General features: G+C 45.6%; 1 long non-coding RNA gene across 1 annotated transcript in view; it reads right to left on the bottom strand.

Moving 5' to 3' along the window:
• LOC112114440 overlaps nucleotides 1-16375 on the bottom strand; it is a 40034-nt gene extending 23659 nt beyond the window's left edge. Inside the window, exon 1 of the long non-coding RNA XR_002908739.2 lies at nucleotides 16078-16375. This is a non-coding gene — a long non-coding RNA (uncharacterized LOC112114440). The remainder of the gene's footprint in view (nucleotides 1-16077) is intronic.
• Nucleotides 16376-16775: the final 400 nt, after the last annotated feature.

Raw genomic sequence — 16775 nt, 5'->3', positions numbered from 1 at the left:
GGCTTGAGAGTGAGCCCCCGCGGGCCGCACAGTGAGCCCCGGCGGGCCGCATGCGGCCCGCGGGCCGTATGTTGTGCAGGCCTGCTGTATACTGTACTGTACTGTGGTTGGGAAGTGCCCCTGGCTTACCCCACACAGGCACAGCCCGCTGCAGGCAAGGACGCTAGTAAACACCATTGCAGCAGCAGCGGCAGCTTCCCCGGAGAACAGGCTCGGATATTGCCAGGAATGCTCCAGGCCCGCCTCTTCCTGTCCCCGCTCCACTCCAGGCCCACCCCCACTCCACCTCCTCTCCCAAGCACGCGACATCCCTCCCCCCCCCAAAGTCCTAAGCGCCGCCAAACAGCTGTTTAGCGGTGCTTAGGATTTTCTGGGAGGGAGGGGGAGGAGTGGAGATGTGGGGCTTCCCTGCTGCTGCTCCTCCCCCTCCCTCCCAGCACTTCATGCTTAGGACTTTCTGGGAGGGAGGGGCAGAAGCGGGGAAGCCCTGCGTCTCTGCTCCTCCCCCTCCCTCCCAGAAAGTCCTAAGCGCCACCAAACAGCTGTTTGGTGGTGGGGGAAGTGCTGGGAGGGAGGGGTAGGAGGCGGAGAAGCGGAACTTGTGCAATGCTCCCTTGTAAAGTCACTGCTCTTCCACAGAATCTTACAAGCAGGCAGCCAAACAACGTTATAAGGGAGCATTGCACAACTTTAAACGAGCATGTTCCCTAATTGAGCAGGCACGTAACATTGAAACAACATTAAGTGGGACAATGTTAAATGAGGAGTTACTGTATTTGACAGTGTCTCTTTTAAGTACCATAGGAGAAATGCACCTTGAAGTGAGGCAAAAGGGACCAAACGGTACATTTTTAAAATCCTTTGTCCCCCGACACCTTATCTGAGTTGCCTTAAGCTTTGCAGAAAAATTCTACCCTATGATGAGCTGGGACATATGAATTTTCAGATCCACTAGCGTATGTGTCGGGGCTGGCACTTTAAAATGTATAATGGGATGTTAGGGCTTGTCTAGATGGGGACATCCAGGAAAATTAATCTGAATTAACTAAGGGTGTGAATTTGCACCAGATTAGTTAAACCACATTAAATTCCTGTGTGAACACCCTCATTTGGAATTAATATGGCCTTAATCGGGTTTATTTTAAATTCAAGGCTATGTTAATTCTGAATGAGGGTGTGCACACTGGGATTTAATGTGGTTTAACTAATCTGGTGCAAATTCACATCTTTAGTTAATTTGGATTAATTTTCCTGGATGGCCCCAAGGATGTAAACTCTTAGTTTCAAGCACCATTTATGGAAGGACTAGCTTCTCTCCTTTATGCCAGAGTTTCTGAAACTGTGGTCCATGTGATGATGTGTGGAGCACTTGCTGGTGGTTTGCAAAAAACTAGCTGGACACAGTGTGCTGGCTCTCCCTCTTATTCCTGGTTGCTAAACTGTTTTCAAAGGAAGTTAAAAACAAATTGTGTACACTGGTAACATTATTTTTTCATGCTAGCAAATGCTGTATGTACAACAGTGATATTGGGTAAAACGTTCAAAAGTATCAGTGACTTATGAACCCAAGTCCCATTTTCAAAAGTGACATAGGAATCAAAGTCCCATTCACTTGTACTGTGCTTAAGTCACTTTTGAAAATGGATTCCTAAGCCACATAAGCACCTTTTTGAAAATTGTACTGTTATGAGATTGCAAATGGGAGGGGAGTTTGATCACTACACAATCTTTGTATTAAAATATGGCTCTGTGGTATATTGAAATCTATTAAAACTACCAGTTTAAGGGCTTTCCTGGTGATGATGGCATGCTGTAGAGAAGCATGTGATTTGCATCTTCAGCCATCAGTCTGTAAACTCTGGAGCAAGATGGAGTGAGTTGTGCCTTAGATAGAAGACTACTCTCTCTTTCTCTCTCTCTCTCTCTCTATTTGGCGATTGTGTGTTAGAGTTCTGGATTCTTAGAAATAAAGTAGTTTACCTTACAGCCTTTCAGGAAGCATGTTTTGTTTTGTTTGTAACTGTGTGTCTGCCACGAACATAACAGGTTCAACTATTTCATAAAAGCCTGTGAGGGATCTCTGCTAATTGAGGAGATGGGAATCTTCAGAAAGCCTCCCTCAGACTTTAAGGCTTTGATCTTGCAAACACCTAAGTATGTGAGTAACTTTACTCATATGAGAAGTCCCACTGAAGTGTGTCAGTGTCTGCAGGAGAAGAGCCTTAATGTTTTGACATTAGTGATAACGAGGAGCTTGCATGTTGCATCTCAAGTGAAAGCTCTGAAAGGCAGAGCAGCTCTTTTTTGTGTGTGTCTTTTAAAAATCACTTAAATAATCCTTACCTGTGTTACTAATAAATAACACTCATTGGGCCCTGACTCTGCCGCCCCAAGCACCAAAAAAAAAAAAAAAACCCCGCCCCCCGGCAACCCCCCCCCCGGTCCCCCACTCCGCGAGGGAGTGACGGCCCCGCTGCCAAATTGCCACCGAACGGCCAGACGTGCCGCCCCCCTCTTCATTGGCCGCCCCAGGCACCTGCTTGCTACGCTGGTGCCTGGAGCCAGTCCTGTCTGCAATTGGTTCCATGCATGGGCTCAAGGGTCCATACACAGAGCTCCACTGAAGTCAAGTGGGGCCCTGTACAGGCAAAAGGGTCCAGCTGTGTGGACCTGAATGCAAGATCAGGGCCTAGATGATAAAAACTGATGGCAGTTAAAAACATTAATTTACTTTTCTAAACTGCTTATGCTCTTTGTGCCAAACTTGGCTCATACTCATCCACAACTTCCAGGAAACAAGCAGGAGTTTTGCCTGGGTAAGGACAGAATAACAGCTGACTAAGGTGCTGATGTTTTCATTCGTTCTTTATTTCCTGTTTTTCACCTGATGAGGATGATTGAATCACGTTCGTTAAAGTTTCATTTTTTAGCTCTCCTGTACCAGCCCGGTGCCATAACTTTGTTTTTCCCAACACTGTAGTAGAAAGCTTAAAACCCCCCCAAAACTTTTCACATTAGTTGCATATCTCCACTTGCTTCTGCTCCCCTATCTGCTTGTATGTGTGTGTGCTTTTTTTTTTTAACAAATTTGGGGCCAACAGCTATTTTTAGGTGTTAGTCCCACCACTTTTAGCTGACAGAGTCTAGTATGGCCAAACACAAGACGAGAGAGAAGTTGCTGGACAGCAAAGGAAAGCTGCACAAAAAGAATCACAGGGACTTCACATGGAGTCAGCCAAGTGCTAGTGTTTTGTTAACTCACCTCACCATTTTCTACTTGGAGCATATGAGAGAAAACCTTGCTACAGTGGCACTTCCCTGTGTCACTTTATCTTCCATAATGTGGGGTCTGATCCAATCACAGTTGCACAAGGAAGGATGTTTTGAAGGATGAACATTATAAGATATCTGGCCAGAAGCATTTCTCATGAAATACATAAAATGTTAGACCCATTCATGGAAGTCTAAGACAGGCTTCTTTACCACTTGGGGCCTGTATAACACCCAGGTGGGACCCGGAATGCTTGCATTACCTTTTTATTTACAACCTTGAAAACAAGTTAATGCAATGACTGCATGGGATTTTCAGTTAGATTCTCCATATGTTTGTTCCAGCTCCAACTAAAGTGTCTCTCATCCACTCAGCAGGGCTGCAGGAACATCTCCTGGCACAGAGAACACAAAGACTCCTGCACTCTCAGTGCTCCCCCAATGACTGCCAACCTGTTTGGTGCTGGAGGGAGAGAGCAGGAAGAAGTCGACTGTGTGCCTCTGTGTCTCCTTGCTGAAAGGTGTAGACGGGCATTTCCCTGAGAACAGGATGAGAAGGAGAGAACAGGCTCCCTTGAGCCCTTGTCCCACAAGCCTGTTCCCCAGAGTCCCTGTTCCCTTGTCTGGACTCATAGGCCTCTCACAAATGTCAGTCCAAGGCACTCTTTGTATATAAAGTATAACGGTGGATACTTTAGTAGTCTAGTCGTGTATAGTCACGTGTATACTTTAGTAGTCTAGTCATTTGCCAGTAGCTGATGTACTTGAACACTATCTCTAGCACATAGGCTGGTGGGCCCTTAGCTCAGTGGGGCCTTACTGTCGTAAGTCTGAAAACCACTGCACTAAGAGGCTGATTCCACTGTGTTCATTAGACCAACCTACATGAGGCACAAAGCTGGTGATAAAGTTCTGGGTAAGGGCTGGTTTAGGGAAAAGAATGAGATTGACAATCCTTCCCTAAGGGAGGGCAGGGTGTCCATTTCTGTCGAACAAGCTGCTGTTAGGTCGGTGTGTGACAGTTTGTGACCTTATGTTTACCAGTTTTACAAGACTATGATAAATTCTGCACAAAGTATGCCTGGTGAGGTATCACTTGAAAACTCATAATCTGCTGAACATTCTTCTCCTGGTAAAATGTGTGGCAACACTGTATGTAAAGTTATAAGATTGTAGTGTATGACTTTATGGAGACATATTCCAAGTTTAGAAAAGCAGGTACAGACCAGTTCCTCAGAGACAAAAGGCAAATTGACACCTCAGCCAGATGTCAGCACAATTAGATGGACTATCACTGGATTAAGTGGCCATTCTTTGGCAGGAAGAACGGTGAAGCAAGAGATTTATGTCTTGGAAATGGAACATCTGGGGGTTCCCGTTTAAACAGATTGAGAATCTCCAGCTCAAGTGACAGCCAAAGAGGAGGAAAAGATATAAAAATGAGGAACAGAGGCCCCAAATCACCTCTCTCCCCTCATCTCTACTCATGGCATCAAGGACATTTGAAAGACAAAGAACACATCATTGAACTGGGGGAGGGATCCTGGCTGAACTGTAAGCACATGGAGAGAGAAATCTTTTCGCTTTGAATTCACTTAGCTTGATAAGTTAGGTTTTAGTCTGCATTTTGCCTTTTATTTCTTTGTAACCAATTCTGACTTTTATGCCTCATTACTTGTAATAATTTAAAATCTATTTTCTGTAGTTAATAAACTTGTATTGTTTTATCTAAACCAGTGTGTGTTTGGACTAAAGTGTTTTGGGAAGCTCCGTTTGAGATAATGAGATTGGTGCATATAATTTTCTATTAATGAAATGATGGACTTTCTATCAGCTTGTGTTGTCCAGGAGGGTGCTGGGCAGTGCAAGATGCACATTTCTGGAGACAAGTCTGGGACTACGAATCTGCTGGTGTTACTCTGCAATATAATTCAGGAGTGGCTAACCTTGAACACTCCTATAACTCAACTGGGAGTAATTTACATGCTAGACGGTGTGTGAGCAGGCCAGCCATGGTAGCTCTCACAGCAAAGCAGTGTAAAAGGCACCCCAAGTTGGAGAACTGAGGGAACACAGCTGTCAATCAATCCAGATTGTACCCAGGGTAATGTCACTGTCTGTGGTCAAGAAATGCTCTCCTGATATTGTCTGTCACTTTGCCTCTAATCCATCCATTTCAGACAAGATAATAGACAATGGTAGCAAGGCAGCTCCGGCATGATCTGGAATCTTTGGGTTTCTGGCTTGGAGATAATATGGAGACAGTGTTAGTTTGTGTGGTTGTTTATCTCCTAGCAATAGACACAGACCGATGTTTTTGTTGATTTTTACATCTGCCAGCAGCCTTTGATATCACTGACTGCAAAGTTTTGGTGAGTCGACCCTGAAAGGTGTGGATAGGATTCCACTTTTCTGGTTAACAAAGGAAGGGTGGCCTTGTAGCTAAGGCACTGCACTGGAACTCAGCAGTTTGGATTAAATTCCCTTTCTGCCAATCAGTACCCATGTGACTTTGGATGATTTACCTAAACTATCTGGGTGAGATCCTCATCCCTGCTCCATATTCTTTGTACCATGTAAAAGAGCCAGAGTGGTATCAAGGGGCCTGAAAAGCCCAGTATCCACCAAGGGAGGATTTCTGTTGGTCAGGAACTGTGGAAGACCGCTGTAAGGCTGCTCCCAGGAACCCTCTGGCAAACCCTAGTGTAGGGGGTGTGACAGGAGTGAGAACTGGACCTGCAGCCTGGAAGGCCATGAGGCTACTGTAACTTAGACTGGGGCAGTGCCATGGGACAAATGGCCCTTTGATGGGAACAAGGGCCTGGTTACTCATGACAACCATCTGAACTTCACCTTGGAGCAACTGGGTACTCCAGGTCTAAGTTCCCTCTAAGCTACGCGGCCGCGCAGCTGTCTATTAAGCCCCATGCAGGGGCTCAGGGCTGCGGCGGGGAGAGATGCCTGTCCCCCAGCACGGACCTGCCACGGCGGGGAGAGGCGCCCCTCCCTGCCGGCCCCAGCACGGACCTGCCCTGGACTTGCCATGGCCAGAGGAGAGGAGCCTCTCCCTCCGCCCGGCCCATCCCAGCCAGAGCTGCCGCAGCCGGGGAGAGGCGCCTCTCCCCCGGCCCCAAGCTGCTGCGGCGAGAGAGGGCTGGGGGGAGTCCTCTCTCCCACTGCAGCCCCAGGGCAGCCTGTACCCCAAACTCCTCATCCCTGGCCCCACCCCAGAGCCCACGCCCCCTCGTACCCCAACCCTCTGCCCCAGCCCTGAGCCCCCTCTCACACCCCGAACACCTCGGCCCCACCCCACCACATGAATTTTGATATGTGCACCAATATGAAGTTGATTCTGCGCATGGATGTAAAAAATTAGAGGGAACACTGCGTCCAGGTGGTTGTTTATTGGCCAGTTAGGAGTGGAGTGCCTGATCCCTCTAAGAAAAATATCTGAGCAGTCTGGGGGCAGGGGAGTTCTCCAGGGAGGAAGTGCCTTTAGAGTAAGAATAGGCCTGGGTGAAAGAGAAACTGAGGCACGATCCCAGGATGGGCTCTTGGACAGGCAGGGACATACCCTGAGACAGCCCTGGTTATGTCTACATTGGCTATCTACTCATGTTGCTGAAACCCGTGCTGCTGTATTTTCAGTGCTATCTGTAGCCATGCTAGCTCGGGTAAAGCTAGTGCAGGTATGCCTACCCAAACTGCAATCACACTAAATTATGCTGGGGGATGCTCCAGCCCCCAAAGCAGCCCAAGAGGGGGCAAGAGTGGCACAAAGCCACTATAGGCATGGCTTCCCCTGGTCTGAGTTTATTGAATAGCACCCTCTGTGCCTAAAATGCTCCCCTACTTGATGGGGTACTGGATGGAATATTAATTAATTTACACTGGATTATCAATGCTATGGTGTGGGGGCTGTGTAAGTACATAGAGGGAGATTCACATTGTAGGGGTATTCCTGGATCCCTGATTGATCCTGCAGTCCCAGGTGGCAACAGTGGCTAGAAGTGTTCTTTTTCATTTGATTCCTGCTCAAAGACTGTAACTATTTCTCTTTTATATGGACCTTGCCTGTGTCATTCAGGCCAACTAGATTAAATTACTGATATGTACTCTACATGGAGCTATGCTGGAACAACACTTAGTAGGTGATGCTGAATGCAGTGGTGTGTCAGCTTAATGGCCTTGCTTTAGGCAGATTGTTACACCAAAGACTGCATTGGTTCTTATTCACTTCTGGGTGTAATTTAATTCAAACGTTTAAAAAACAATTTGTAAACAATGAGTGGGGAACTCATTGCCACAAGATACTATAGCAGGCATAAGCTTAATAGGTTTCAAAAAAAGATTAGACATATATATTATAAGAACATCTGCAACTACATTAGACGGGATAAAATATTTGAGAGATATAAACCCTTATGCTTGAAGGCATAAGTCAACTACTAACTGATGAGGTTTAGGAAGAAATTTCTCCTTTGGGCAGACTATTCCATAATTGTCTAGAAGGGATTTTACTCTGAAGCACTGGGTACAAGCCACTGTTGGAGACAGGGTACCAGCCTAGATGGATCACAGATCTGATTTCTATCTTTCTGACTTTAAAATCTGGGGTGATGAGTCTACATACAAAACTAGAGTCTGTGGTAGAGAAAGGAATCTTGTGGGAAGTATGAGCCACTCATTTGCAATGGTGACACAGACTGTCTACCCATGGGCATACTGAAAACCCAGTCAACAACTTTCCCAACAGTCATCAGGCACACTTGGTCAAATTAAGACTATGACTGGTCATTTTTGACTGTTGTTATTCTCTTAGTGCAAAGCACCATAAGGTCACAGCACCATGAACAGTAACCACAACACATGGGATTCATTGGCCAGCAATCTTCCTCCATGCCTTGCAATCTTTGCACAGCTTTGAGTTGCGTGCCATGCCACATCCCATCCAGTCAGCCACATTATCAAACCACACTTGTTGCGGGAACACCCTGCTGCTGGTCCCTGGCCCCAGTCCCTACAAAACTAGCTTCAGCAACCTTCCTCTGCTCATCCAGCCCACGTATCCCACAAACTTTAAGTTTTCTTTCTTTTGGTGATATTGGATATCACTCCAGTTATGCTGTAAATTCAGGTGATTACCTATTTGTTAGTCATGTGAAAGGTATAGCTAATGCTCAGCAAGTGCCTGTAGCATTTTGATTTGGTAGGGCCCTAGACATAAGACATTCACCTCTTTGTGAGTGCCTCCTGTTGGGTGGGTCTGGTGCTGCAGTCTTTTTTTCTCCTGACACCCCCTTTACGTTGTCAGCCTCATTAGGCAGATCTTCAGTGGCTCAGTCCTCCAGCCAAGTGAAATCAGAAAGCCTCTTAATGTCCTGTTTCCTTAGTGTCCATGTCTTGCTTGCCTATAGCAAAATGCTGAAGACAAGAGAGTGCATCAATTTCATTTTACACTTCACAGTAATACTTTTGCTTCTGCAAATTTGGCTGACTGTTGCTGGAATAGCAGTCATGAGTCCAATTCTATGTCAGATCTCTAAGTGATCTTTAGTGTCACTTGTAGTCCTGCTACCCACATATTTGAAGTGCTCAATGCACTTCAGTGCTTCTTCAGATTTGGGTAGGTATACCTTTGCCATTTCAACAGATTTAGATGTCACCATTGTAAATTTGTGTTTTTGTGTGATATCTTTAGATCTAATTTCTCTGCTTCCATTGCTACTCTTTGTCGCAATTTTTGTACCTCTTCTTGCAACAGTCCAATCAGGTCAATATCAAAAGTACAGATGACTAATTTTTCATTCACCAATGGGAACACACTCCTGTAGGATTCCATCAGTGGCTGCTCTTAACATTTCTTCAAGATAACAGTTGAAGAGTCAGTGATAGCATGCATCTCTGTCTGACTCCGATCCTCAGATCAAACCAATTATTCTGCTCACAAACACTGAAGCTGTCATGCTTCTGTAGAGATTTTGTCTCAGCCTTATTACATTTTCACCTGCTCTGACCAGCCATAAGATTGCCTAGATAGATTTGTGCCATATGCTGTCAGATGCCTCAACAAAATCCACAAAGACATGCACCATCTTCTCATCATTCTCCAGCACTTTCTCACATAGCGCATTCAGATTGAATATTTGCTCCACCCATAGTTGAGCTATGTGAGTTGAGAGAAACAGAATCTTGAAATGTGCTGGATGCTCTTGCCCACTCTCTTTCATAGATTACACATTCATTTTTTTGCACTGCCTACTTGCTTGGGAGCTCCCAATAGTTGGTTATTAACATTTTAATCTCTTATCCTTTAAACAGTAACAAACATTATTACATCCCTCTATTTGGCTTGTGATGTTTTATCACACAAATAATACTAACAACTTCCTGGCTAAAATCTATGCTGTATGAATTACTGAACAAAATCCAACTAATTGAGTTCACACTGATGCCTGGCAAAGGGATATTAATAAGCCCAGTAACTTGTATAAATACACTAAAAGTGAAAACCACAAGCTCTTGCCCCCGGATTGTATATGATGTTTATCATTATAACCCATACATTGTATATAAAATGGCCATTAACCTAATGCAGGGGTTCTCAATATTTTTCTAACCTCCCTCTTCCCCCCCCCCACAACATGCTATAAAACTCCCTGGCCCACCTGTGTCACAATAATGGGTCTTCTGCATATAAAAGCCAGGGCTGACATTAGAGGATAGCAAGCAGGGCAACTGCCTGGGGCCTCATGCCACAGGAGCCACCGCAAAAGCTACATTGCTCAAGCTTCAGCTTCAGCCCAGGTGGCGGGGCTCAGGGGCCGGGCTTTAATCCCATGCGGTGGGGCTTCAGCTTTCTGCCCTGGGCCCCAATGAGTCTAATGCTGGCCCTGCTTGGTGGCCCCCCCTGAAACCTGCTCATGGCCCCCAGGGGGCCTCGGACCCCTGGTTGAGAACCACTGACCTAATGGACTGTGTCCCTGATCCTCAAAGGTATTTAAGCTTCTAACATTAATTTAAATCAATGGAAGTTTGAGGATCTGGGTCTGTGTGGTGGAGGAACTGGGGTCAGGCTGGTAATATGATACATAGATGCTGGAACTGCCCAAAAGTTAGAAGATTTTGGCTTGTTGTAGAAAGGCAATGCAATTGAATTATAAACTAATCTTGAGAAATCTCTCATATTAACACAGCTAGTGGGCAAAATACTTTATTATATCTTTTTGGTCATTAGTTCTTTGAATTATTATTCCTGATGACTGCAGTAAAAGCAATGCTTCAGAGTCTGGACCAAAATTTGGGAAGCTTTAACCATGTAAAACAAATCAACAGCCTAAAATGGGATGTATGCAACAAGTACTTGAACATGTGGTTAGCCATCATTATTTAGGGTCAGATTCTTCAGATCTTAATGGTGCAAAACTCCCATTAAGCTGATGGGGAATTTTGCTTTGTCAAACATTGTAAAATTTAGTAGGGCTGTTAAGTGGTTAAAAAAAATTAATCTCGATTAATCACGCAATTTAAAAAATTAATCTCGATTAATTGTGTGATTATTTGCACTATTAAACAATAACAGAATATCATTTATTTAAATATTTTTGGATGTTTTCTACCTATGCAAATATACTAATTTCAATTACAATACAGAATACAAAGTGTACAGTGCTCACTTTATATTTATGTTTGATTACAAGTATTTGCACTGTAAAAAAACCCAAAAGAAATAGTATTTTTCAATTCACCTAATACAAGTACTGTAGTGCAAACTCTTTATCATGGAAGTTGAACTTACAAATGTAGAATTATGTACAAAAAAACTGCACTCAAAAATAAAACAAGGCAAACTTTTAGAGCCCGCAAGTCCACTCAGTACTCTTTCTTGTTCAGCCAGTCGCTCAGACAAACAAGTTTGTTTACATTTTCAGGAGATAATACTGCCCAATTCTTGTTTACAATGTCACCTGAAAATGAGAACAGGCATTCTCATGGCACTGTTGTAGTCGGTGTTGCAAGATATTTAAGTGCCAGATGCGCTAAAGATTCATATATCCCTCCATGCTTCAACTATCGTTCCAGAGGACATGTGTCCATGCTGATGACGGGTTCTTCTTGATAATAATCCAAAGCAGTGTAGATCGACGCATGTTCATTTTCATTATCTGAGTCAGATGCCACCAGCAGAAGGTTGATTTTCTTTTTTGGTGGTTCGGGTTCTGTAGTTTCCGTATCGGAGAGTTGCTCTTTTAAGACTTCTGAAAGCACCTCGTCCCTCTCAGATTTTGGAAGGCACTTCAGATTCTTAAACCTTGGGTTGAGTGCTGTAGTTATCTTTAGAAATCTCACATTGGTACCTTCTTTGCATTTTGTGAAATCTGCAGTGAAAGTGTTCTTAAAATGAACAACATGTGCTGGGTCATCATCTGAGACTGCTATAACATGAAATATATGGCAGAATACGGGTAAAACAGAGGAGGAGGCATATAATTCTCCCCCAGGGAGTTCAGTCACAAATGTAATTAATGAATTATTTTTTTTAAATGAACGTCATCAGCATGGAAGCATGTTCTCTGGAATGGTGGCTGAAGCATGGAGGGGCATACAAATGTTTAGCATATCTGGCATATAAATAAATACTTTGCAATGCCAGCTACAAAAGTACCACGCAAATACTTGTTCTCACTTTCTGGTGACACTGTAAACAAGAAGAGAGCATTATCTCCTGTAAATGTAAACAAACTTGTTTGTCTTAGCGACTGGCTGAACAAGAAGTAAGACTGAGTGGACTTGTAAGCCCTGAAGTTTTACATTGTTCTGGTTTTGAGTGCAGTTATGTAACAATACAAAATGTAGCTTTATAAGTTGCACTTTCACGATAAACTGATTGCACTGCAGTACTTGTATGAGGTGAATTGAAAAATACTATTTTTTTGTTTATCATTTTTACAGTGCAAATATTTGTAATAAAAAAATTGAAATCAAAGTGTATATTACAACACAATTGATATGGCTACTTCCACCTTTTCATGTTCTGTATGTATGTGTGTATATATATATATATATATATATATATATATATACACACACACACACACACACACATACATCTCCTTACTAGATGTTCCATTCTATGCATCTGAAGAAGTGGGCTGTAGCCCACGAAAGCTTATGCTCAAATAAATTTGTTAGTCTCTATGGTGCCACAAGTACTCCTGTTCTTTTTGTGAATACAGACTAACACGGCTGTTACTCTGAAACACAGAATACAATATACATGAAAATGTAGAAAAACATCCAAAATATTTAATAAATTTCAATTGGTAGTCTATTTTTTAACAGTGCAATTAAAATTGTGAGTAATCCCAATTTTTGTAATCTCGATTAATTTTTTTTAGTTAATCGTGTGAGTTAACTGACAGCTCTAAAATTTAGTCCTTATATTGAAGGAAATATGGATTGGGAAGCTCTCTCTTCTGTACAACTTTTTACACTGAGTCAGATTCTGTCAACCTTACTCAGGCTGACTAGCATTTTACTCTGCAGGTTTTCCATCTGATTTCAGTGGGACTAGGTGGGGGATGAGGTTCTATTTGGCATGCAGAAAGGTGGCAAAACTCAGTTCTTAAATTGTACAGTTTTTCACTTTATTTCCTTTCACTATATATGTAAACTTCTAAAATGCTCTTTGTTCCATGTGACCGATTCTTTTTCATAATGGTCAGCAGGTTGTGAGCTAAGATTACTGCTTTTTATGCACAATAGGATCATTTTATTGTTACCTCATCTTCCCCTTTGCCTATTTTATACATCTGTTGTGTCTTGTCGCACAGTCGGCTTGTCAAATCTCTGGGACAGGGATGATCTCACTACGTGTTTGTACACTTCATATCATAACAAGGCTCTCGGGTTGCCAACTTTCTGATTGCAGAAAACCAAACACCCCTGCCCCATGCCTTCTCCGAGTCCCTGACCCTACCCCGCCCCTTCTCCAAGGCCTCACCCCTGCTCACGCCATCCCCCCTCCCTCCGTCACTCGCTCTCCCCCACCCTCACTCATTTTCACCTTCCTGGGGCAGGGATTTGGGTACAGGTCAGGGGGCGGGCTCTGGGCGGCACTTACCTCAGGCAGGTCCCAGAAGTGGCTGGCATATCCCTCTGGCTCCTAGGTGGAGAGGCGGCCAAGGGGCCCTGCACACTTCCCCGGTCTGCAGGGATGGCGCTTAGGGTGGTGCTTGGGCTGCAGGCAGGGGCAGCGCACAGAGCCCTCCTGGCTCCACTTGCACCTAGGAGGTGGAGGTGTGATGGGCTGGATCACAGAAACCCCCTTGGGAGCTGCCACCTGATGTGTCAAGACTACTTCCGCCCCTGCTTCCCTGCCTTGTCAGCTTAGGACTTCAGTGCCCTGCCTGGTTTGAGCCAGACTTGCTAGCCTGCTGCAACCCAGACCCAGGTCTGAATCACGTCCCCTAACAGCTGTAGGCTTACCTGAAAGCAGCTAACAGAAGTGTTCTTGTCTTTGATACTCAGATGCCCAACTCCCAATGGGGTCTAAACCCAAATAAATCCATTTTACCCTGTATAAAGCTTATACAGGGTAAACTCATAAATTGTTCACCCTCTATAACACTGATAGAGAGATGCACAGCTGTTTGCCCACCCAGGTATTAACACATACTCTGGATTAATTAATAAGTAAAAAGTAATTTTATTAAATACAGAAAGTAGGATTTAAGTGGTTTCAAGTAGTAACAGACAGAACAAAGTAAGTCACCAAGCAAAATAAAATAAAACACGCAAATCTATGTCTAATCAAGCTGAATACAGATAATCTCACCCTTAGAGATGCTTCAGTAAGTTTTTTCCTCAGACTGGATACCTTCCAGGCCTGGGCACAATTCTTTCCCCTGGTACAGCTCTTGTTCCAGCTCAGGTGGTAGCTAGGGGATTCCTCATAATGGCTCTCCCCTTTGTTCCATTCCACCCATTTATATATCTTTTGCATAAGGCGGGAATCCTTTGTCCCTCTCTGGGTTCCCACCCCCTCCTTCTCAATGGAAAGACACCAGATTAAAGATGGATTCCAGTTCAGGTGACATGATCACATGTCACTTAAGACCCAAAGCCTTCATTCCTCCCAGCCTGACTCACAGGAAGGCTTGCTTGCAAACAGAGCCATCCACAGTCAATTGTCCTGGTTGATGGGCGCCATCAAGATTCCAAACCACCATTAATGGCCCACACTTTGCATAATTACAATAGGCCCTCAGAGTTAATTTCATATTTCTAGTCTCAGATACAAGAGTGATACATTTATACAAATGTATAAAGGATGACCACACTCAGTAGATTATAAACTTTGTAATGATGCCTTACAAGAGACCTTTTGCATGAAGCATATTCCAGTTACATTATATTTGCTCATTAGCATATATTTATAAAATCATGCAGAGTGCAACATCACAGGAGGGACATGTTGGCCTCTTCCAGGAGCTGTGTGGAGCCAGCTGCTGTGGCCAACCAGACTTTTAGCGGCCCAGTCAACAGCGCTAACCAGAGCCACCAGGGTCCCTTTTTGACCGAGCGTTCTGGTCAAAAACCAGATGCTTGGCAACCCTACAAGGCTCTCACCCCTGACGTGCTACTGTACTGTAAATAAAAATACTTAGTTCTGATACAGTACTCTAGTTGTTGTTTTAAAATATTCCTGTCTCACCAGAGTTCCTTCCCCACATTGTCTGTGGGGCAGGGCCCAGCGCTCCCCCTGCTCTGCAGGGATGGCCAGGTATTTTTCCCACTCCACTTCCACTCCTAAGAGGCTCAGCCCTCCAGCTAGGCCTGGACAGTCCACTCTTCTGGGGTTGGAAATGAACAGAACAAAAGAGTAATTAATACAAGTGAATCATCCCCAAACTGGGTAAAAGAAGCTCTCTTCCTTCAGCAGGTGTTCAGCAGACTGCAGTCCTAAGCTGAGTTCACAAGTAAATAGGAGGGTTTAGTCCCCACCCCGGGAGAGTCAGTCTCAGGTCTTCCCTTCTTTCCAGAAGGGACCATTGGGCAGTGGCCCTCCCAGGTGCTCCTGCCTTCAGCTAGCCCCCTCTCCAGGCACAGCTCTCCTCTCATGTCTGCCTGAGCCCAGAACCCTTTTATGCTCCTCCCTCCATTTCTGACCTCTCTTACAGGTGTGATGGGGCAGGGCCAGCTGAGCCCCCAGTAGCTTGTTAACCCTGTGTTGCCCAGCATGGGGGTTGCATGTCCCCTCACACACCTTTCAAGGAAAATGATGGCCAGCTTGTCCCATGCCAGGGGGCTTAGTGGTTTAAGATAATGTAATTTCTGTTTGGTTCAGACAATTAAACTCCTTCCAACTGTGGCAGAATTGGTGAGATCTGAACACACATCTCCCGAGATACAAGCGCTTGCACAAAGTCGCTGTGCTCCCAGTCCCTCCGCTAACCACTTGCTCAATACAAAAACAAATACCACAGGCTGATGCTCTGGTGGCAGGTAAGGAAATTCACCACCACCATCACAAACCTGGGTAAGGTGCATACCTACCACCCAGCAGTGAGGTTTGCAAAATTGCAGCTCTCCTTGCCTGAGTCCACAGAGTGTAAGCCCTACATGCCAAAGCATCTCACTGGGGGGGGGGGAAGAGGCATCCTCTTGGCACCTTAGAGGCTAACACATTTATTTGGGCCACAAGGACTCCTCCTTGTTTTTGCTGATACAGACTAACACAGCTACCACTCTGAAATTGTCACTGAAAATCAGTGTCCCCTGTTGCAATGGCGCTAATTAAATTACCTTTAAATTCCCGGTGACCTCAGCCATTGCGAGGGAGGCCAGTGCACAGCCTGTGCCTCGGAGCAGCAGCCCCACGCCTTGCACGCCTTCCCGCTCTGCCTCCATGTCAGGCAGGTTGTGAGATGTGTTCGTGTGCCCTGTTCTGCTTGCATCACCTCGCGGCTCACAAGGAAGGAGAGGGAGACCCGGACACTCGGGTGCGGTGCGTGTCACGCAGCCGGCGCTGCAGCAGCGGGGCTTGCGGTTCCGCTTGGCCCAGTGCAGGGCGCTGGATTTGCTGAGGAGCGGCAGCGAGAGAGGCGGGCGCTTGCGTTCCCACCCCCCGCCCGCCCGAGCGAGCGCGGGGCGGTGGTGTGCGCGCGCTCTCCCCGCCCCCTGGCTCCCGGCTCAGCGCAGCTGTCGCTGTGCAGGCGGAGGGGGCAGGCAGGCTGCGGATTCCTCCAGTCACTCCCTTTCGCTCCAGCCACTGCCCGGAGCTGCCAGCTCCGGCCACCGCTGCTGCATCTCCCCCCACTCACCGCTGCGGAGTGGAGCCCGGAGCTTCCCGGGGCGGGAGCGGCTCCCCAGCCAGGAGAGGTAGGGGCTCTCGGTGCGTGCGGACAACATGGCACAGCCATGATCGACTCCCCCGGCCCCCAGGAAGAGTCCTGCCCCCTCCCCACAGGCAGCAGGGAGGCATGGCAAAGGCAGGAGGTCGG

The sequence above is a fragment of the Terrapene carolina genome, unplaced genomic scaffold (assembly GCF_002925995.2).
Source record: "Terrapene carolina triunguis isolate 2854851 unplaced genomic scaffold, T_m_triunguis-2.0 Scaffold120, whole genome shotgun sequence".
Classification (NCBI taxonomy): Eukaryota; Metazoa; Chordata; order Testudines; family Emydidae; genus Terrapene; species Terrapene triunguis.
Note: the sequence above shows the minus strand (reverse complement) of the source record. Positions and strands in the feature narration are given on the sequence as shown.